The sequence below is a fragment of the Dermacentor albipictus genome, chromosome 1, assembly GCF_038994185.2.
Source record: "Dermacentor albipictus isolate Rhodes 1998 colony chromosome 1, USDA_Dalb.pri_finalv2, whole genome shotgun sequence".
NCBI lineage: Eukaryota > Metazoa > Arthropoda > Arachnida > Ixodida > Ixodidae > Dermacentor > Dermacentor albipictus.
In genome coordinates, this window is record NC_091821.1 from 403755724 (window position 1) to 403777770 (window position 22047).

General features: G+C 45.5%; 1 protein-coding gene across 12 annotated transcripts in view; it reads left to right on the forward strand.

Annotated features, from left to right (window-relative positions):
* Positions 1-22047, forward strand: part of LOC135903595 (uncharacterized) — a 1541440-nt gene that overhangs the window by 391800 nt on the left and 1127593 nt on the right. For 4 of the 12 annotated variants that reach the window (XM_070532122.1, XM_070532125.1, XM_070532124.1 and 1 more), the window contains exon 2: positions 20057-20131. The exons of the other annotated variants lie outside the window; for them this stretch is intronic. The gene's annotated coding sequence lies outside the window, so the exon portion shown is untranslated. The remainder of the gene's footprint in view (positions 1-20056; positions 20132-22047) is intronic. 12 annotated transcript variants of the gene reach the window in all.

Genomic DNA, 22047 nt, shown 5'->3' on the forward strand with positions numbered 1-22047 from the left:
GCAACAAATCACAAACATGTATGTAGAGATTAAACAACGATTCGATGGATTAGAGAATAGAGTAGCGGCACTAGAAAGCACACCAAAGGATATTAGGCCAGCAGGCGCAGGACCGGTTAAAAGCAAGCCGTATAGCAGGCCGAATGCGGTAGAAAATAGCAAGGCCACCGGGGAAGAACAGATAAATCAACATGGCGCCGCGTAACCAATACGCGATTTGGCAATGGAACTGCCGCGGGTATCGTCGCAAGCGAGGAAACCTGCAGCAGTTCATAACAAGTAAGGAGGCGCCAGATGTCATCGCCCTGCAGGAAACCGGGGGGATCGCAAAATTATCGGGGTATAAATCGTATAGTGCTTCCGGCGAGAAGGCAACCGTCACGACGCTCATACACAGAAACCTCTCGGCTGTCGAGCACGATACCGGTGTGCGCGGCATAGACCACGTCCTGATTGAAATAATCCCCTCCCGTAAAGAAGAGGGAAGTCTATTTATTCTGAACATATATAGTCCACCCCGGCACAAGCCCAAATTCGGCCCACTCTTCCGCAAAGTGTTGAGCGTAGCGCACAAGCAGGCACTAGTCGTGGTCGGCGATTTTAACGCGCCACACGCGGCTTGGGGATACAGCATAGAGAACATTAAGGGCCGAAGACTGTGGGCAGACGCTCAGCACGAAGGCCTAACGCTCATAACTGACCCTCAGGCACCAACCAGAATAGGAAACAGCGTAACCAATGACACGACACCAGATCTCACATTTACGAAGAATGTAGCAATTTCTCAATGGACAAACATGCAGGAAAGCTTAGGTAGTGACCACTACATCGTCGTCACAACGGTACAAGCAGGCCCAAGGAAAAAGAGGGGGAGAGAACTGAAGCTAGTAGAATGGGACTCTTTCCGCAAAATCCGACAAGATGATGCGGAAGACACTATAACGGACATAGAGAAATGGGCAGAGAAACTGCAAGAAAACATTAAACGAGCTACCAAAACTGTTCCAGAGGAGGCAGGTATAGAGGAGATGGATAGCAGATTATTGCACATGTGGGAAGCGAAAGGTAGCATGCTGAAAAGATGGAAAAAGCAAAAACATAATCGGAAATTAAGGAAGAGAATTGTGGAATTAAACAAGGAAATCGAGATATATGCAAATAGGTTAACCCAACAGAAGTGGGAAGCCACGTGCGACTTGATGGAAAGGCAGATAGGAATGTCCAAGACCTGGAACATTCTCCGATGCCTCTTGGACCCCGGAAGTACAAAATCCATACAAAGTCACAATCTACAGAAGGTTATACACAGCTACAACGGCACAGAAGAAGAGCTCTTCCGAGAGCTCCAAAAGATGTACGTTGGAGATGCGGATAGAGAAGTACTTCCGGATAACCTAGGTAACGAGAATCCAGATCTTGATACCCCTATTACGGAGGCAGAAGTCAGATATGAACTGACCAGGCTCAACTCGAAATCTGCACCAGGACCTGATGGGATAAGTAACAAAACACTTAGAAACCTCGACGATGTATCCATCCGAGCTCTCACGGACTACATGAATAACTGCTGGGAGCAAGGCAGCATTCCAAGTCAATGGAAATCAGCCCAAATTATTTTTATACCAAAGTCTGGAAAGAAACCACAACTGACGAACTTAAGGCCCATATCCCTGACATCCTGCGTCGGTAAACTCATGAAACATGTGGTTCTCACACGTCTCACGAGATACATGGATGATGGAGGACTTTACCCACATACCATGGTTGGATTTCGACCAAAGTTATCGACGCAGGATATTATGCTCAAACTAAAACATCAGATCATAGATGCGGGTGAGAAAAGTCTAGACACTAAGGCCATACTAGGTCTCGATCTAACTAAGGCCTTTGACACCGTCACGCACAAGGCCATACTACAAAATCTCCAAAAACTGGATGTAGGACGCAAAACATACGCGTACATCAAAGACTTCTTGACAGATCGTACCGCAAAGATTTCAATTGGAGAATCCAAATCGGACGCACTCAAGCTAGGTAATAGGGGTACCCCGCAGGGTTCAGTCCTATCTCCCTTTCTATTCAACGTGGCAATGATTGGTCTTCCTGCGAGACTCGAAAAGATAGAAGGACTCGGACACAGCCTCTACGCGGACGACATCACCCTTTGGGTGGCGGGTGGAAGCGATGGGCATGTGGAAGAGATCCTTCAAACCGCAGTAAACACGGTAGAATACTACATCAAAGACAAGGGACTGAGATGCTCCTCGCAAAAATCAGAACTTCTGCTCTATAGGCCCACATGCCGCGGTCGAAAAAGCATTAGGGAAAGGCCGGGCATTGTGGTCACAGTAGAAGGCACCACAATACCGATAGTGGAGAGCCTGAGAATACTGGGACTCCGCATATCCGAAAACGGCCATAACGGAGAAACGATTAGACTACTTGACAATAGTGTTCAACAAACAATCAGACAAATAAAGCGGATATCCAACAGGCACTATGGCATGAAAGAGCACAATCTCATCCGATTAATAGAAACATTCGTAATCAGTCGTATTGTATATGTGGTTCCTTACCTCAAGCTCTACGCTGCGGAGAAAGCCAAGATAGACTGCATTATTAGAAGGGCCTATAAGCAAGCCTTGGGACTTCCGGCAAATACGTCAAACGAGAAATTCTTGGCGCTCGGCGTGCACAATACATTAGACGAACTTATTGAGGCACAGAGAGTAGCGCAGTATGAAAGGCTTACGCAGAGTTTGACGGGGAGACACATCTTAGATGACATCGGAATAAACTACGAAGCACAGCGCGGAGTGCGGAGAGACATCCCAAGGAAAATAAGGGAACATCTATCAATACCCCCACTCCCCAGAAACATGCACCCGGAGTTTCACCAAGATCGAAGAAACGCACGAGCCAGAGCTCTCCACAAAAGATTCCGTGATGCCAGGGACGTGGTCTATGTGGACGCGGCGGAGTACGCAAATGGACAGAGTATGTCGATAGTTGCTACGAGTCTAGAGGGTGACTGCAGAGTTAGTGGGACGGTGAAAACATGGAAGGCAGAGGTGGCGGAGGAAGCTGCTTTAGCACTGGCAATAGCCTCCACGGAAGCCAACATCGTAGTAAGCGACTGCAAGACAGCAGTCAAGAACTATGCAAAAGGAAGAATCTCGCCGGAAGCACTCAGAATTTTAAACAACTTTCGTGAAGATCGCGACATTCACATTATATGGGCACCCGCACACTCCTCCCTTCCCGGGAACGAAATAGCGCACAACCTGGCTCGAGAACTGACAGGCCGAGCAGGTGACACGCAACAAATACTGGGAACGGAGAGAGACCGGATGACCAGCTTTAACGAGATCACCAAACACTATAAATTGGGAAGGGCCCATTTCCCCCCGGCACACTCCTCGTTAAATAGACGGCAAGCGACGGCATGGCGCCTCTTACAAACAGATACATATCCGGACCCGGTGGCCTACCACCGCTACTACCCGGACCTTTACACGGATAGATGTAGATTCTGTGAAGAAAGGGCGGACCTACAACACATGGTATGGGCTTGTCCTCGTACACCCATACAGAATAAAATAATTAAAACCAGAGAGCAGTGGGAGACCGCGTTGCTCAGCTGTGCACCGGAAGACCAACGCAAGGCAATCCAGTAGGCCGAAGATGCCGCCAGGGCCCAAGGGCTCGAGGCCGTCATTTAGGTAGAGGCCTAGGTTTCAAATCTGCTGTGCACAAATAAAGTTTATTCCTCCTCCTCCTCTCGAACTTAACTATGACATGCTATATAAATTCGCTGCGGATCACACTTCGAGTGCCGATGATTTGTGGCTGCATTTTAAGTACGCGGTTCATGAGCGTATGCAAAAGTTTGTGCCTCTTAAACTTAGGAAAGTGAACAGCTCCAACCCTTGGTTTACACGGGAAATTATTCAACTGAAACGTCACGTTAGGTGCTTGTGAAGTGCTCGTTCAAAGAAAAGGTTAAACTTGCAGGTTCTTCGAGAGGAGTTGCGTATGCCGATTAGACTATCAGAGTACACATTTTTTTAACATAATAATGTACAACTGGAGAATACCACGGAGAATGGAGAATACCTTAGTAACTTGCGATTCGCTGATGATATCGCCTTGCTTAGTAACTCAGGGGACCAATTGCAATGCATGCTCACTGACCTGGAGAGGCAAAGCAGAAGAGTGGGTCTAAAAATTAATCTGCAGAAAACTAAAGTAATGTTTAACAGTCTCGGAAGAGAGCAGCAATTTACAATAGGCAGTGAGGCACTGGAAGTCGTGAGGGAATACATCTACTTAGGGCAGGTAGTGACGGCGGATCCGGATCATGAGACGGAAATAATCAGAAGAATAAGAATGGGCTGGGGTGCGTTTGGCAGGCATTCTCAGATCATGAACAGCAGGTTGCCATTATCCCTCAAGAGAAAAATATATAATAGCTGTGTCTTACCAGTACTCACCTACGGGGCAGAAACCTGGAGGCTTACGAAAAGGGTTCTACTCAAATTGAGGACGACGCAACGAGCTATGGAAAGAAGAATGATAGGTGTAACGTTAAGGGATAAGAAAAGAGCAGATTGAGTGAGGGAACAAACGCGAGTTAATGACAACTTAGTTGAAATCAAGAAAAAGAAATGGGCATGGGCAGGACATGTAATGAGGAGGGAAGATAACCGATGGTCATTAAGGGTTACGGACTGGATCCCAAGGGAAGGAAAGCGTAGCAGGGGGCGGCAGAAAGTTAGGTGGGCGGATGAGATAAAGAAGTTTGTAGGGCCGGCATGGTCACAATAAGTACATGACCGGGGTTGTTGGAGAAGTATGGGAGAGGCCTTTGCCCTGCAGCGGGCGTAACCAGGCTGATGATGAATGTACAACTTCCTTACTAGCGACCCCCAAAAGTCTTAGAGGCATCTAACAGATAATAAAGAACCTGTGGGCAAAAGCTTTCTTAACAACTCTGCAATTTCGGACACATCTACAAGAGCGCCATCCTTTAATCACCAAGAGACACGGTTGCCGAATTCAGAGGCAAAAATCTTAATATACCTGATCTTGTCATAAGAGAACAGGGCATTTTTTCCAGCACTTCTTCACCTAGACACAAAGAATTCATCCGGACCGGACGGCATTCCAAGCTGCTTTCTTTACAGATACGCCGAATGGCGCGAGAAGTATTTATTTCTTATCTTTAGCACAAGTCTCCACAAAGATGAAGTTCCTAAAGATTGGAAAATGGTGAAGGTCATACCAATCCATAAATCTGGCGATAGGTATTCTGTGGCAAATTGTAGGCCCGTTTCTTTGTTGTGCACCACCAGCAAGGTTATCGAATACTTCATTTTAAACACGTGAGATCATTTTTGGAGAGCCAGTACTTTTTCACGAGCATCCAGCACGATTTTCAGCGTTGCCTATCGACGGTCATGCAAATTATTTATATCACTGATGAATTCTTGGTGAAGATGGACATAGCTGCGCAAATATATGTAATTTTTCTCGATTTCGAAAAAGGTTTCGACAATGTGTCCCATTCAAATTTAATGACAAAACTGAGGAGCCTCTTAAACAATAACCAACTTAATATTTGGCTTGACTCTGACCTTTCTAATCGCCATCAATACGTACAAATAGCTAAACTGAAGTCTCATACAGCATCAGTGCTTTCTGGGGTTCCTCAAGGCTCCGTCCTTGGGTGCCTTCTTATATATATATATATATATACATATACGCACGATCTGGCCATTGACTCGACTTTACGCAGCTGTTCTTCATTTTTTTTGTAGACGCCTACATTGTCTATCACAGCATTTAAACAACTGAGGATCAAGCCACACTAAACAGCTGCCTAATTGCATTACTAACTGGCGCCATGTATGGCAGATGACTTTCAATACTTCACGATGCACTGAAATGACAATAACACGTAAAATACCCTTTTCTATGCGCATACGATGTCAACAACAACCAAATCACCCTTGTTAACCAGTTCAAGGACTTGGGTATATCTATTGACTCCACATTAAGTAGTAACTCCCATATAAAAAACTTCGTCTCTACAGCGTCAAAACAACTGTGGCGGCTCGGGCATTGCTTGAAACACTGCAACTGTTAAACAAAATTAGTTTCACACATTTACCTCGTCCGCCCGTTACTCGGGTACGCACATGTAGTGTCGGATTCACACACCAAAACAGAAACTAACCGCATAGAACTTATTAAAAACAAGCACTTCGCTTGGCTTGCAATGCTTATGGTAGGCAGCTATCCATATCAGATCTTTATGCGCGGTCCAGTCTTAGCACACCCAAATCACGGTGAAAGATGAACCGCCTAAAAATGCTATTCACCCTCATTGACAGTCAGGGAAAACTATATTTCCAGTGATACATGCAGCACATCACCACCTACCCGAAAGAAGCACAGCCAGGCTATTTTAGTACCTATATGTAGAACAAATACGTACAAAGGTTTCTTTCCGCGAGGTCTACTGCTGAATGGAAGGGGCTGCCGAGCAAGGTAGTGAACCTGTCAGCGTCCATATTTTTCTTAACAGCCGTTGTTCCTTTCTTGTGGTTGCTGCGCGTTCTTTGTTCCTCTTTAGAAAGTGCCTCTATGCTAATAAGTGCTGATTGTTCATTGCATTACTCTTGTTGGAGCTTGTGTATTTCATCGTTCTTTAGTCGTCCCAGCGCGACAATGATCTGCACCAAAAATAACTTATAATTAAATGTACCCACTCCTGCCTTGGATGCCAGAAGCTTGATGGCAGTATTGAATAACTAAATAAATAATTAAAAAAAAAACATTCAGCTTATGGCGCAGCCTGCTGATTATCCTGCTAGAATAAGTTCAGTGTTTGCTACTTCCGAGGCAGGGCAGTATTTCACGACGACTGTTTGTAGACGGCCCGTCAGATGTGATAGATAGACGTCCTCTATCTTCAAGCAATACCTAGATATCGATCGAGTGAAAAAAAAAAGCAGAAACTTCTGTGGGAGTTGTTTCAGTATGCGTAAGCACTCTGCCACTTACTCATCTCCACGCATTCCGGTGACATTATCAATATTATGAAAGTTGATCCGACTATTATAGCCCCTTATCAACCCTTATCGGTTGTTATCAACCTTATCGAACATGATGAGATCCTTATCAAACATTATCGGCCTTTATCAACCTGAATGTCCAGCGAAGCTGTTGCAAAACCATCACTACATTTGCTGAGGGGAGTATGCAATGCTTTAGTGGTGGTTCATTTGCTTTTTTTGAGCTTGTTCTTTATTGTGACGTATGCTGTGCTTTGTGTACTATGGGTGATTTTAACGAATGTATGCACTGTTCACTTTGCTGAGCGCTTGTAGCCCTTGCATTACGAGAGGGATGAATCATTGCATTTATTGCTTGCTTACGGGGGTATGAGCCATTCAATGCCTTATGTGATGAACAACTTTCTCGTTGGGTACGCATAGAAACGCTGACACATATAAAAAATACATTGGCGTGTACAAGACTGATTAAAGTTATTAACACACCTCAGTGGCCATCCAAGAGGCCGTCACCACAAACTGTCAAGACGCAAGTGAACTAAATTTACTTATATCAAGAAAGAAAAGCTAGAGGAACAACTGTTTTCTGCACCGAGTAATAAGATGAATGGTCACTTACTGCTATCTGAGCTCTCGGCAGCGAGCAATGTAGTGTTGCTTGATTTGTAAAATATTTGATTTGGAAAACGTGTATCGTGGCTCCGCAATAGGAACCACTGCGAAAACGCCATCAGAGGCATTTTTGTTTCATTTCCTTCGCCTGGGGAAACTCAATTTCATATCTAGCTACGTTCATTCAGAAACCACTGAAGACCCCGAGGGTTGCAGCACGCGTTGCCTCCTTTTTTATGTTTGTTTATTGCAGACGCCCTCAGTGCGTGCTCATTTAATTTATTCTTACTGTGCAAAGTTGCGCTATATGTGGACAGCGATTAATTAAAACGCCTGTCCACTTAATCACACGCTTCACTGGAAAGGTTAATTAGTCATGATTTTCCGCGGAAAGCGTTATAAATTATGGAAAGGGAGGAGTAAACGAGGAGTCTTCATATATATCACATTGCGGAGCTTGACAATTTACGAACACGTTTATGTGAACACAGCACGTGGAACTGGCGTTGTCTCTGGAGAATTGGGGGCGACAAACCGATTGACAACACGTGTGTTTTATCTTGTTGTGAAGCCTCATTCTTGGGAACGCACGTGGCTCATAGAGCCGCGTTAATAATGTCACAAAATAGCACACGTAAAAAAGTTACTGTCGTTGAACATGTGGGTTAGATTTGCGCTCTACGAGATTATTTGTTGCTGTCACGTGAAACAATTATTAGTTGCCGGCCACATAACTAACAGTTCATGACAACGCACGTGCACTTTTCCAAAGAGCTTTAAACCATACATGGCTGTACCAGCTACTGCTCGCTCATGGCATCAGCGCATATAAAATATCTAATTCTACGCAATAATATTTTAAATATATCTAAGGCATGAGAGTAACATCTGTTGCTTGCTCACGGGCTCAGAATATATAAAATTGGTAACGGTAGCCCCGACAACACTAACTGACAAGATGCGAGCATCCTGTTGCTTCGACAGGATGTGTCGTTTTGATGAAACGTTGACGTTACAAGACGATGACTTTCGTCCGCCACAGTAATGCGGGACATTCACACTCGCGTTATTCCACTTGCTCGGCTAAAATGAATTGTTTACTTTAGTTCAATTGCTGCATTTGTAATTTTGTACTTAATAATTCAGAAGCGTAAAAGGTACAGAAATTCTAAAAATTGTCTACAAAAGCTTAACCATTGTTTAGCTCGGCTGTGACTTCGCTTTTGGTTAGTTTTGTTACTTTCCTTTCCTAGCTTATGCGCGTCTACCCATAGCCTTCCCGGTGGCAAATAATGCCTAGGCTTGTGTAGACAATTGTCAGATTTTGTCGCCGCATCCAACGCCTTCAATGCAACTGTACCATTTTAGCCGGAACGCCGAGTACGAGCGCACCTCGATGGAGCAGAGCGGGACAAAGGGGACACCAGCTGCCGCAGTAGCGCGTGAGGCGTTGCGTGAGGGGAGAGTGCATCGCCGCGATGTATGGAGTAAAGAAATAAAATACGAGAGGTTCTCACGTCACATTTTTAAAGCCGGAAATGCAGCCATGTTGATGTGCCATCTCCTCTTGCGTCTCAAATCAGCTCGCCGGAGCACATAGGCGCAAGCTTTGAACTGGCATTGCTACGAGGCGCCAGAATTGTGCGCTGCCGACGGACGTCACAACAAAGCCTGGGAAACACCTGTAACAGTTTTAGTTAAGCAGACGCGCTCCTGTGTTTTTCCGCGGCGAATTCCTGAGTGTGCCACGTGCATGTCAATATACGGAACATCAGGTGTTTGAGTATTCCTAAGGAGAACGTTCTGCTGAGTACCGACACCCAATGTCGGGTCTTAGAGGCGGGATCTAATCGCTTCAATAAATTTTCGATGCATAAACGGCCATGTGGGCATGATTTGAAAAGTGAGCACAGTGTCACCTACAGCGGAGGCATCGCAAGCGAGCGAGCAGCAAAGGACACGGAGCCTAATACCCCTGTTAAGCGGGCAAATGCAGTTAGGGGGAGTGCACTTCGGGACCTCGAGAGACACTTTAGTCTACGCGGTTCCAGACGGGAAAACAGAGCGCACTCGCGATAAAAAAAAAATGGCGACAGGCTAAAATCATGTCTTTTGAAGACGTAGAATAAAATGAAAAAAGAAAACTTCTAAAAAGCGATTGCTTTAGTTGTATTAGAAATAAAAAACAATCCTAATCTATATTTAGTTAACAAAGAAAGTAAATATTTTTTATCATAAGTGTGTTACAAATCGAGGCGGGACAAGACGAATGCCTAGCCAATCCAGAACAAGATGGTGGTGGGCGACAAGGTGGCATTTGATCCTGCTAGAACAGAATATGAGCGAGTTCTGTTCTGATTATTTAGTTAAAAGCTGTTCAACAGCTAGAATGAACTTCCGTGTCCTTTTTTTATACAATACGTTTGGTATCGTTGAAACCGCTGGCGGCGAGGCTACACACTCGACCAGCAAAGTCCGTTCCGTGAGCGCACTCCGACCGGAGTGCACCCTTCTGCGAGTACACTCCGCTTGCAACGTTTAGAGTTGGGAAAGTTCACTTAAAGCTTAGTGCACTCTCCGGAACCGCACTTGCCCGCTTGACAGGGGTACAATACGCGGCATCTTGAGTTTTAAAGTACGCACACTGGGTCGCGAATGAAATGCATACTGTACCGGTATACTATGTTCTGGCGAGAACAGTAAGCCAATCGTAAAAGAGAAGCTTATATCGCGCTTTAAGCATCCTGCCCCATGATACAATGGAATACACAAACGAGAGCCACATTAAAAGAATATTTCAAGCCCATACTTATTATTAATTCACCTGGTTGTAACATTCAAGCCTTTCGCTATTTCGAAGCTATAGTAGATGTCTTCCTAATGTTCTTTTACGTTTAATTTTTATCGGCTCATTTTATGTCCCATTAAACAGTACTGGAAAGAAACATTTATCCATCCTGCCGAGCCCCCTTGACAATGCTTACGGAAGCAGTGAAGCGTGCATGAGCTTATAGAAAGATTCAAGACAGCCATAATTTCTCCGAACTCGGACATTTCAGAAAGACCATGGCGGAAACAGTCGGCTAGCGAGGGTCGTATAAAAATGCTTTTTTGCTACGGCTATATTGCCTTGTGGAAATATAAATGGCAGGAAGTTACAGGCCTCTTGCATGCGCGTTGTCGTTCGCCGTGCTTTAGCCTATAATTCGGCAAACTGGTGCAGTTCAGAGATTATTAATCTCTTTCTGAACACGTAACTTACGGCGAAATTCACAAGAAGAATGGCACAAATACAGATGGGACAAAGCGCTTTTCGATTTCTTCTCTTTATTGGTTTGGAATTCATTTTTCTGGCTGTATCGTCGGGCTGGACGAAGGCGCGCGCTCAGCTGAATAAATGGACAGTGCAATAATTAAAGTAGGACATCATCAGCCATGGATTGAAGCCATGTTGACACCGCAGTGAGTAAAATACCTGGCACTCTGTACTCCGAAATTTCATGTGTACGCGACGGGTAATTAGTGTTTAAATACAATCATTGCTCTAAGGCAACTTTGCGTGACAACATGGCTCAACTAAAGCAAAACGATACTACATCACAGCGAAGGATTAGAAAGAACGATTCACTTCGGTTGATTTTGTTCCTGTCCCTTCGTAACGTCCACTGTTCATGAACCGACCGATTGCGTTGACAACATCGGCGGCGCAACACTCGAACCATGATGGAGCACGAAAAGTCATAGAGCCAGGAGCGCATAGAGTCAATAATCAGAACCCTGGATGGCTATATATACTTCATTTCGATCGTCCTACCTTAAAGCAATCTGGATAACATACAATAACGTGACTTGGTGAGCTAGTTGGCACATATTTCAAAAGCAAACTATGCAAACATCAGAGAGCGACCTGGGTGTTCTTACTCCATGTCTTTTTCTGGTGCTTTTTGCTCCCAAAATAAAAGGAACACAGGTGCAGTAGGTACCGTATATAGACCCCAGGAAGAGTGCTTCGGTGCGACGCATGATAAGAATAAAATGTGAATTAATTTGGCAGCGTTACAAAACTAAATTGTAGCGTTTAATGTACCGGGTACCCCACAATATGTTTAACCCTTTGAAGAGTTTAGCGTACGTCCAAAGCGCACTATCAAGAGCTCTTTATGAGTCCACTGATGATGTCGTCACCATCGGCATTTGAACCCGCCAGCTCGTGTTCAGCAGCGTATGTTCATAGCCACTGTGCCGCTCCACGACAAATCGAACGTTACAAAATTTATGCACAGTTGCAAAGAAAACGATGGGCGAGAGTATACGGCGATTCTGAGCCATGCGGCCCTATATTTCTTTATCGATGCGAAAGCACCAAACGGCCCATTGAGCGAAAGAGTCGGCGTCTGTAGCAGTGAAATGGCAACTAAATTCCCATTGGCTGCGACGCCTCGTCACGTGCAAACCTTGACGTAGCAGAGCGGGCGAAAGCGTTCACCTTCCGTCGTGATTGCACACCACGTGTTGCGTGAGGGGAGGGGACATCGCCGCGACGTACGTCCCCACTGTTATACGCGCGTTCCTTGTCCGCTAAAGCTCTCACCTGCGTTCAAACTTTACCTCTGTAGTCGCTATGATGAAATTAATTTAGAAAAAAAAGCAAGAATAAATTCGGAAAGAAGAACGTTGGTGCTAGTGACTTTGAAATCTACTACACCAAGCTCAGAAGACGAATGTCTTATGCACTTTGCTACAGCAGCGCCTCATAGATAGCAGGCCTTTGCGCTCTGCTTTATGACATCATGCTACTTGGACCAAAATGCCAATTGCCAAGCCCGATGTCATGAGAACGGTAAGGTCAAAATCACCGCGGCTTAGTCGGGAGCGTCCCCATTACATTCTATGGCAGTTGGGCAAGATAGCATGACGCCACGGATCGAGTGCACCGGCTTTGCACTACCTAGCAGGCACAGGACAAGCGTATCAACGCGCCCACAGCACCGCGAGGAATTCATAACTCGAAGGAGCGCTCCAAGTTGCTCAACTGGACATTAACGCATTCACTTGCATAACACATAAAAAAGTGCTTAGGTGTCCTCGGATATTTTTCTTCTCATTTGTTTGGCCCGTGTATTCGCTTACTTCACCTTGAGGTATATTTACTCAAGAGCCTTCCATCCGCAGGATAAGAAGGGTTGGTTTAATCGACCAGCAATAGCAAAAAAAAAGCCCTCATCGACGTTCCGTAGCGATTCCGAAGATTTCACGGGTATAGTACGCATATCAATCCGCTCGGCGATCCTGCCCAGCCATTTCCGTACGCAGCCGTCTATACGCTTTCGCCGAATCTCGCCTTGCACGCAATCCGAAGCGCCAACTCGCCGTAGCGTTCCGGCTTCTGCTACAGAATGGGCTTCGTCAAGGCAGGCAGGGAGAGTGCCGTTGATTTCTATGGGAGCCACTCAACCAACCAGTCGGCGTACGCTAGAGAGAGTTGAAGGAGAAGGAGGGCGACACTCGGCCGTAAGTGTGGCTCCCGGGATGGACCGGCTTCCGCTAACGACGGTGCGCATTTGCGGGTCTGCCTCTTCCACCGCCGTGTCCACTTTCCGTTCGATGGCCTCTCCCAGGAAGTAGTCGTCTGACGCCACAGTGCATCATTCGGCCGGAAGTGTTCTGCTGTCCTAAAAGCCGGCGTCGAAGTAACACTGCGCGAATGACACCTCGATGGCGGCAAAGCCGCGATGTGATAGCGTTCACGCGTCCACCTTGATGACGCCCAAGCGTTAAGAAACAGCTAACTCATTTTGGTATGTTGACGTCTTTATGACTGCAATTTTTTGGTGGTTTGCGAGCATGCGGCATCAATGGTGAGTTAAAAAAACAAAAAAACAACTATCAATCAGTATTTAGTAAGAATTATTCAGAGTAGCATAATGAGATCAATATGAAGACATGGTCATCTAAGCTTATTTGCTGTGACGATGTAGATGTTTTATACTTATTCATTAGTCAACAACCGAAATTGGGACCCATCATCAACCGAATCTGGGACCCATCAGATTACGTTACAATTTTCTACCTTGCTATACCCAGCAGGCTGTTTGAATCCAGTAGACCAATAATTTTGAGTTCACGTATTGTATAATATAAGTGTGTCAGAAGGTTTATGGCACTTTAGAAGTATATAAGCAACAAAGCCAGAGTATTTGAGAATGGCGGGTTTTTCTTTTCTTTTTTTTCTTTTTCGTCATATTTATTCCGGGGGAAATGACTTAGGACGGCCTTGCTTTGGCAAGTTTTAGCCAGCAGCAGCGATGCTAAATATTATAAATCCATGTAGTTTATAGAAAGGTCACCGTTATTCATACAGCGGGTTTTCACTGTGCAACACTACCAATTCCTTGCTATAGTTTCGCTGTTCAGCTCATTTAACTCACTCCACTTAGAAAGGTGCATCCCCGTAGTATGGCGACTGTGCTGGCTTGTAACTGCATAACGGGTGAGTTTATATTCATTTTTTTGTCATTGAATACTTCAGAGTTGCTTTTAAAACCAATGCGTGAAGCATTTGGCCCGATTTGTTATGTTAATGTGGTTTACCTGAAGAGACGGGTATTTCTCATATGACAACACACACTCTCCAAATCTCGAAATTGTTTTGCCTAATTGCTAGCTTTAGACTGCATGTTGCCATTCAGAAACTAAAGCCTGGAACAGGCGTCGCTTCCGCGTAGCAGAAGTTAAAAAAAAATTGAGCAGTTCTGCGGGCCACAATCCTTTTGTTATGAGGCACGCCGTACTGGGTGGACTCCGTAATAATTTTGACCCCCTAAGACCATCACTTGTGCCACGTTCACCTAATTATCAGAGCACGAGTGTATCTAGAGCAATAGCTCTACTACTTCTGGTACAAGCCAAGGTCAAACTGGGACTTAACCGGCCACCACCGGCGGCTGCTGCGTCCGCCACGTGGGCGCCTATATCTTGAAAGCGGTCTGCGATATGCACAAAATGCGCTGTCGCGCCGTCCTCATCTTGAAAGCGTTCTGCGATGTGTGCAACGTGCCGCGAGTGCTGGTAGCTTTGTGTGCGCTGTGCTTTCGACGCTTGTACTCCGTTTCATACATCAGGTGCAACGCCGTCAAGGCTACAGATATTTTTTTTTCAGTTGCTGCGCTGGCACTTAGAAATAGTTCGATGTTTCCAGACCCGATATTTGAAAAAAATTTCTTTTTGTAAGCTCAGTTCTGAGAAAATGAAAATGGATTTACCCTTAGCAACAGTCTATGTACTGATGCGGCTGCTTACACGTTATTTTAAATCAATTTGCTTTTCGTTATTTTTTACTTGCAGCCCGTCGCGGCAGCGTCAGAGACCTTGATTGGGAAGAATTGGGGATAAGAGTTAGTGGAGAATACCTTAGTAATTTGCGATTCGCTGATGATGTTGCATTGCTTCGTAACTTAGGGGACCAATTGCAATGCATGCTCACTGACCAGGACAGGCAAAGCATAAGGGTGGGTCTAAAAATTGATCTGCAGAAAACGAAAATGAATGTTTAAGAGTCTCAGAACAGCAATTTGCGATAGGTGGCGAGGCACTGGAAGTGGTAAGGGAATACATTTACTTAGGAAAAGTAGTGGCCGCGGATCCGGATCATGAGACTGAAATAATCACAAGAATAAAGATGGGCTAGGGTGCGTTTGGCAGGGATTCTCAGATCATGAGCACCAGGTTGAAATTATCTCTCTCGAGAGAAATGTGTAACAGCTGTGTCTTACCAGCACTCACCTGCAGGGCACTAACCTGGAGGCTTATGAAAAGTGTTCTATTTAACTTGAGGACGACGCAACGAGCTGTGGAAAGAAGAATTATGGGTGTAACGTTAAAGGGAAGCTGAAAGGTTTTCCAGAAAAAATGAGTGAACATCTGTACATAATGGTTTTCAACCCTCCGAATTCGAATATCGTATCCAAATTGAGCGAAAGAAAGCGCAAATATATTTTATTTTGACGAAAAGTGCAGCAGCGGACACGCCCAGCTCGTGCGTCTCGTTTCCGCCTGTGACGTCAACTCTGCGTCGTGACGTCAACTCTGCCGCTGCCGACCGCTGCCGCTACACATGAAGCGCGGTGCCAGGTAGTTTGGTGCTGTTTTCTGAGACGGTAATGGAAAATTTAGAGAGACTGCGTCTTTCTGAGGAGTTCGGCGTTACTCCCTACATGTACGAGCCGATTGCGAAGAGCCGGCCTCTCGAAGAAGCAAACGATGCTGGTGCGAGCAGTGCTTTAGACGCGAACGAAAGCAAAGCCTTGTGATCTCCTCGTGTTGGAAATGCTCTTTAGTGAGTGTGTTTTTTCCAAAGCGATCTAGTGATCTCGGCGATCTTTCGGTGATCTAGTGAGCTAGTTTCCGGTCAAACAACTGTAGTGTTGTGTTCCTGCATGCCTCCTCGTGGAACGTAAGCGGGGATGCGATCGTCGGCATTTGTGCGCTGTCCAAAGCTGTCGGCAATCTACAAAGACGGTTTAAACGCGCGAAAAGCTTCCCGGTTCATGCGGTACGTGTAGCGACCTTCATCTGTTGACTACCACTCACGTTGACTAACACTCACGTTGATTACCACTCACGTTGACTACCACGCACGTTGACTACCACTCTACATACACGCAGACGCACCAACAAAGGAATGCAGGGTCGATCGAAGCAGATACACGATGGCACGCACGCAGAAACAAGCGCGGTCAGGCACGGTCGCGGACGCTGCGAAGGAACGAAGCAGAGTTGACGTCACAACACCGCGGTTTCCGGTCTCCGCTCCGCTCGCTCACTCAAAGGGGGGCGGAGCTACAGCGCAATTTCAACTGACGATTACGTCGCTCCTAATTGAAAAAAAAAACCCAAATTTTACCGACATGGTTTATAAGGTTCCCGCATCCGTATATGAGCGTCTTATTGAATTCGACAGACTCTTCAGCTTCCCTTTAAGGGAGGATAAGAAGAGAGCAAACGCGCGGGCAAATGCCGCTGGTGCGCAGCGAAGCAGAGATGGAAACGAGCGGAGTGATACATTTTGGTGACCGAACTTCTTGCGTAGCTTCCGCAGCTTTGCACCTGGTGTATGAAACGGAGCAAAGTTCAGGTTGAAGCGAGACGCAGCCTGAAAGTCAATTAAATTCACTCGCTGCTGCTGCCGCGCCGACAAGCGTCTGGGTGTTGTCTTGTGGTGCAATTGCGATGCGTTAGTGGCTGATGGCGCTTAGCAGCGTCTGTGTCTTTTCCCAAAGCAAGCAAAAACGTACTATCGCTCGACGAACTTCGTTCAACTGCATTAAATCACAGCAAAATTTTCCCCTTTCGCCCACATCGATATGAGGCCACTCCAGCCGGTAATCCAACCCGCGACTTCACGCTTAACAGCGCAGCGCTACCACCAGTAAGCCAGCACGGCGGTTACCGGAAATAACTAAAGCGCCGTGTATGTCCCTCTTACAGCGATGTTGTATCTGGTTAGGGTTCCGTTCATTTTTGTTCTCCATGAACAAAAACTATCATCAGCAATGGCACATACCCCCGTAAGCACTCAAACCCCCGTAAACAAGCAAAAAATGCAATGGCTGATAGCCCCCTACGGCAGAAGCTACAAGCACTCAGCCAGGTGAAGCGAACAGTGCTTACATTCGTCCTAATCACGCATACAACATACATAACAGCATGTCAAAAACTTTCATGATCAATGGCTGCTACCCCCGTAAGCAATGGATCATACCCTCCTAAGCAAGCAAAAAATGCAATGGCTCATAGCCCCGTAGGGTTCATGCATGCTACTCACTTTGCGTAGGTTAGTTGCTGTGACGCTACCCCTGTGATCATTGTCGGTAATTTCAACGTGGATGAGTCGGGACCGAAAATGGAGCGGTTTACGTGTTTCATGTTGCAGACATATTGCTTGCGATGCCGCACCGATTCGGCCCAACCAATCATCCAGTGGCGTACGTGCATTGATTTGGCACTATCAAAGAATGTGTTTGCAGTTGCGAGTCAAATAATGACCACGGATCAAGACAATAAATGTGCGCGCGTACCTTCCGTCTCGATCACAAAACATCAAGACAATAAAACAATTCGTACCTTTGTCCAAAATTCTGTCACCTCTGTGTCGTGTGCTAAACAGCTTCGCTGGTCATCCATATTCACAGAGTGGAATGGCTCATGATTTCTTTGGATCGTCCCTCGTTTTACGCACTGCTATTAGTCAGCGTAAATTATACAATAGCTGAAGTTCAGAGAAATTTGTCTATAAAACCTCTAAAGATACATTGGTATTCCACCAAGGATCCTCCGCAACTCTTATGGTGATGCGTTTCGTAACTGTTTTCGAAATTTGTGTTCTCTAACTTCCATTCGGCTGATTTTGCGTCTACGGCCACAACAGTAATTCCCAAGAGGAGCAACTGCAGCATGCGCTCTTCATGCCTAGCCGGGCCACTCTGAGCATCCATTTCTACCCCCACGGATGACCAAGATGAAACTATGTGAACAAATGTCGTGTTAAAGTGTGTTTAACGTGACTCCTGGCGGTGATGTTACGCAACTTTTGCCACGGCAAGTTATAGTAACATGGATGCTGCCTTGTGACTCAATGGCAAGGAAACCTTAAGATTGGGGCTCTCGCGGCCATTTCCGTTATTTGCGGTATAGAGTGCCCGATAAAGCATTCAATTAAAATGCACGTGTTCATAAAATTTACAGTCTGTAGAATGCAAGCTTCCTTGTTTATTACGAGCTTTATATACCGTACAACTTACACGCGGATATGGGTCAGCATATGTGATATGTTAAATAAGGCGTTAAGTCTGTATTCAAGATATCATAGGAAAGAGCGCTCACGGATATTTAAGTGCCATTCTTAAGACCACATAAATTGTCTTCCGAAGCCCATACGGCATTACATAAGCTTCTACATGGCGCAGCCCTGCTGCGCTAGAATGTCCTCAACATAGCACACTGACGCCGTTTTTCATGTTCGCGCACCGACGACAGCAGAAGAGAGAGCCAGCACGAGCTAAATATATTGATCGGCAAGTCGCATCGAACACCGATGCCAAAGACTCAGCGAAGCCGAATTCATGGAGAGGGTCCGACAGTGTGCCGCTGATTGCCATCGACCTTCAAGCACGTGCACACAATTATCGGTTAATTGTGTACGCTCGCGAGTAGCATGTTATGCGAAGCGGAATCACCTTCGACCGCCATGTACGTGGCTGTGTTAATTATCGAACGACACGGCCGAGGGCTGACTCATATAACAAAGCATCTTCCGCTACTGTTAGCTACTGTTAGCCCCTACTGCTGAAGGGAGACGACGCCCTGTCTGCACCTCTGAAAGTAAGCCATAGTACTCAACGTCGCAGATGAATCAGCGACAGCTTACTCCATCCCGTAACTTTAGCAAGCGTCAATAGCCACGGCAGCTTCTTTTTCGGTGTGCGATACGAAGAAAGAAGTAGGTAAAAACTATTTCAAAGCCAAATGTCAGCGTACAGGAGCGATAACAAATAAATGCGCGAGAAATTCGCACAAACCAAAATTATCAAGATACCTGGGCTGCAGCGCCACTAATGGTTGCTCCAAGGTTGTGACCTTTGCTGTCCTACCTGAGCTTCTGGAGATGCTCGCAATCACTGCTGCCTTGAAGGGCAGCTTTTAAGGTGTTCTACAGGAAGCAAGAAAAACTGCCTTTCTGACCTAGGCAAAGAAAATTATCCACTTCGTAGCATTTTGTATCTTGCTTCGAGTCTTGGACACCGTTGCAATCACTGTGCCGAAATCCTGACACTTCTTGATCGGCATCTGTGCTATTACTGGCATTTTATTTTTATGATACCGCCATGTTATTAGCCATTATTCGCCGAGAAATACTTAGTGTTCTCGTAACTACATCTCCGCTTTAAAATAAATTAAACTCAATCAGTACAGTGTGCTTTCGGAGATTGTAAGTAATAATAGCATTGCATGAAACATTTTTTTACTCTGGTCGCTCCGACAAGCAAGTACTCGTCGGAGGCCACTGGAAAAGATGGTTAATATAATTCGGTTTAATATGTTAGATGAAGTCTCTAGCTTTTCTCGACAGGAAAATATAGCGAAATACGGATTGCAGAAAATGGGGAATAATTAAGAATACATGCGCAGTTTTCAGAGACCTGCCTCAAAAAAGTGATCTTATATCCCATGCAAGAATTTATGCTTTACTTTGTGTTCTGCGGGGCGAGTTTGTGAGAAAAGGCAAGAGCATTTAGACGGAAAGATAACGCTAAGCACAAAAGCCGGATGAGTTTCTCAGTGTTTGGCGCCAATGTTTTGTCACTCAGTGCTCCATGACAATGCTGCAGGACAGTGCTCCATGACAATGATCCACAAGGAAACCTTTTCATCGTCTTCAAATGGTAATTAATCATTTCTGTTTTAAAACTTTGTCCCTTGAATGCGGACGTCGTTGGCTATGCATACAGCAATTTCCAGGCTCATAACTTAATGCACATTGCGATTTCAAGAGAATTTTTTCATTTCATCATGGACGCACTTCGTCGCTTAGAAAGTCGCCGTACAGCTACTGCTAGATTGTGAAGCGAAGAAGTTTTAACTTGCAGAGATTAAACTTATAAATGTTCTTAATGTTTTTTTATGTATCCCACTTATGTCACTTGGTCACGTTTTGCATGCAATAATCTTTATGACAGAGTCAACTTACATTTGAAATTTCACGGAACAAAACAGACCGCTGCAGAAGTGCAGACATGAATGCAATTTGCCAAAGATCGCTAAATATATAAAAATATATGGGAGGCAATCACCGCTAGGCTTTTCTATGGCTGTTCAAAAGAATATGAATGTGATACATTTGTGATAAGAAGTATTGCTTGAATTTCGCGCTTCTTTGTGAAGCCTGCTGTGTGAAGTCTCTTGTGTGTCACTTGCATAAACACGTAAACATTTACTTGCGGCAGGACTTCTTTATTCCCTAAAATTCTTCTCTGACATTGGTAAACTCACCTAAAAACACAGAAAGAAGGTGTTAGAAGGCTCAGCGATGGAAACCTCAGATACAGCAGCTGTCTTTCGCCGAATGCATGATTCATAGCGCCTCTCACGTCCCCACTGAGCGCACTGGCTTCAACTCGTGTGCTATCAGCGGCTGGATAGCGCTTCATCTGACAGACAGGAAATGAAGAAGAGCAAGACCGCGATGGTGCATGCATCCACATTTGTGTATGTTGGATCATTTGTCTGCATGTGATGTGTGTGTGCAGTGCGTTTCAAAAATATGCACACGTAACTCGCTGAAAAAATTGGCAACGGGTGCTAATTAAGCAATTTTATCGACTTTGCTTGTAGCACTGAGACACGGATGATTACTCTTGAAGTTCCAGACATAAAACACCTCATGGAAAAGTTTTTATTTTTCATATAAATGCACAAAATACATATAGAGTAATAATATTAAACGAAAAGAAAAAGGAAATAAAAAGAAGGTGAGCCATTACACTCTGTGAAGGTGGATGACCAGCGAAGCTGTGCAGCACACGACACAGAGGTTACACATAATTTTGAAGAAAGGTAGGAACTCATTTATTGCTTTATGGGTGATCAAAGTGACGGGTGCGCACGCACATTTATTGCCTTGATCTGTGGTCATTATTTCACTCGCAACTGCAAACACATTCTCTGATAATGTCAAATCGATGCATGTACGCCGCTGCGCGGTTGGTTGAGCCGGATCGGTGCGGTATCGCAAGCGATATGCCTGCAGCACGACACACCTACACCACTTCCTTCTTTGTCCCGACTCATCAGCATGGAAATTGCTGACAACGATCATAGAAATAGTTCCATTGGAACTAACCCACGCTAAGTGGGTAGCCATTGTTAAGAACAGCCAGTTGCAGAGCAAGTTTGCCAGCCATTTACGCCAGCGGTGGCAACCTCATCTTGAAATGGCGCCGCCAACCTCTACCCACGGCGTGACTAAGTAGACTTTGTGTCGGGAACAATACGCGCATCCTTCACTCTTCGTCGCTTCAGCTATAGGATGCGTTTGACGAAGCAGGCTTTGTGCTGAAACCGCTACCGTTACTCTCTAGCCTCGTCGCCGTTGTGACTGAAGGAGTTCGACGAAGCAGGCTTTGTGCGCAACATGACAACGCCTCCCTGTTCTGCTATGAGTGGGGGAGTAGCCGCGGTAATGCCGACGAAGGATTCCTTCCCACGCGCCGACCAAGACGCAGGACAATGGCTACCCGGGCGTGCTACCCGGGTCCCCTCCGAGTTCTACGAAATTCGTGTGGTGTCGGTTTCGGACCGC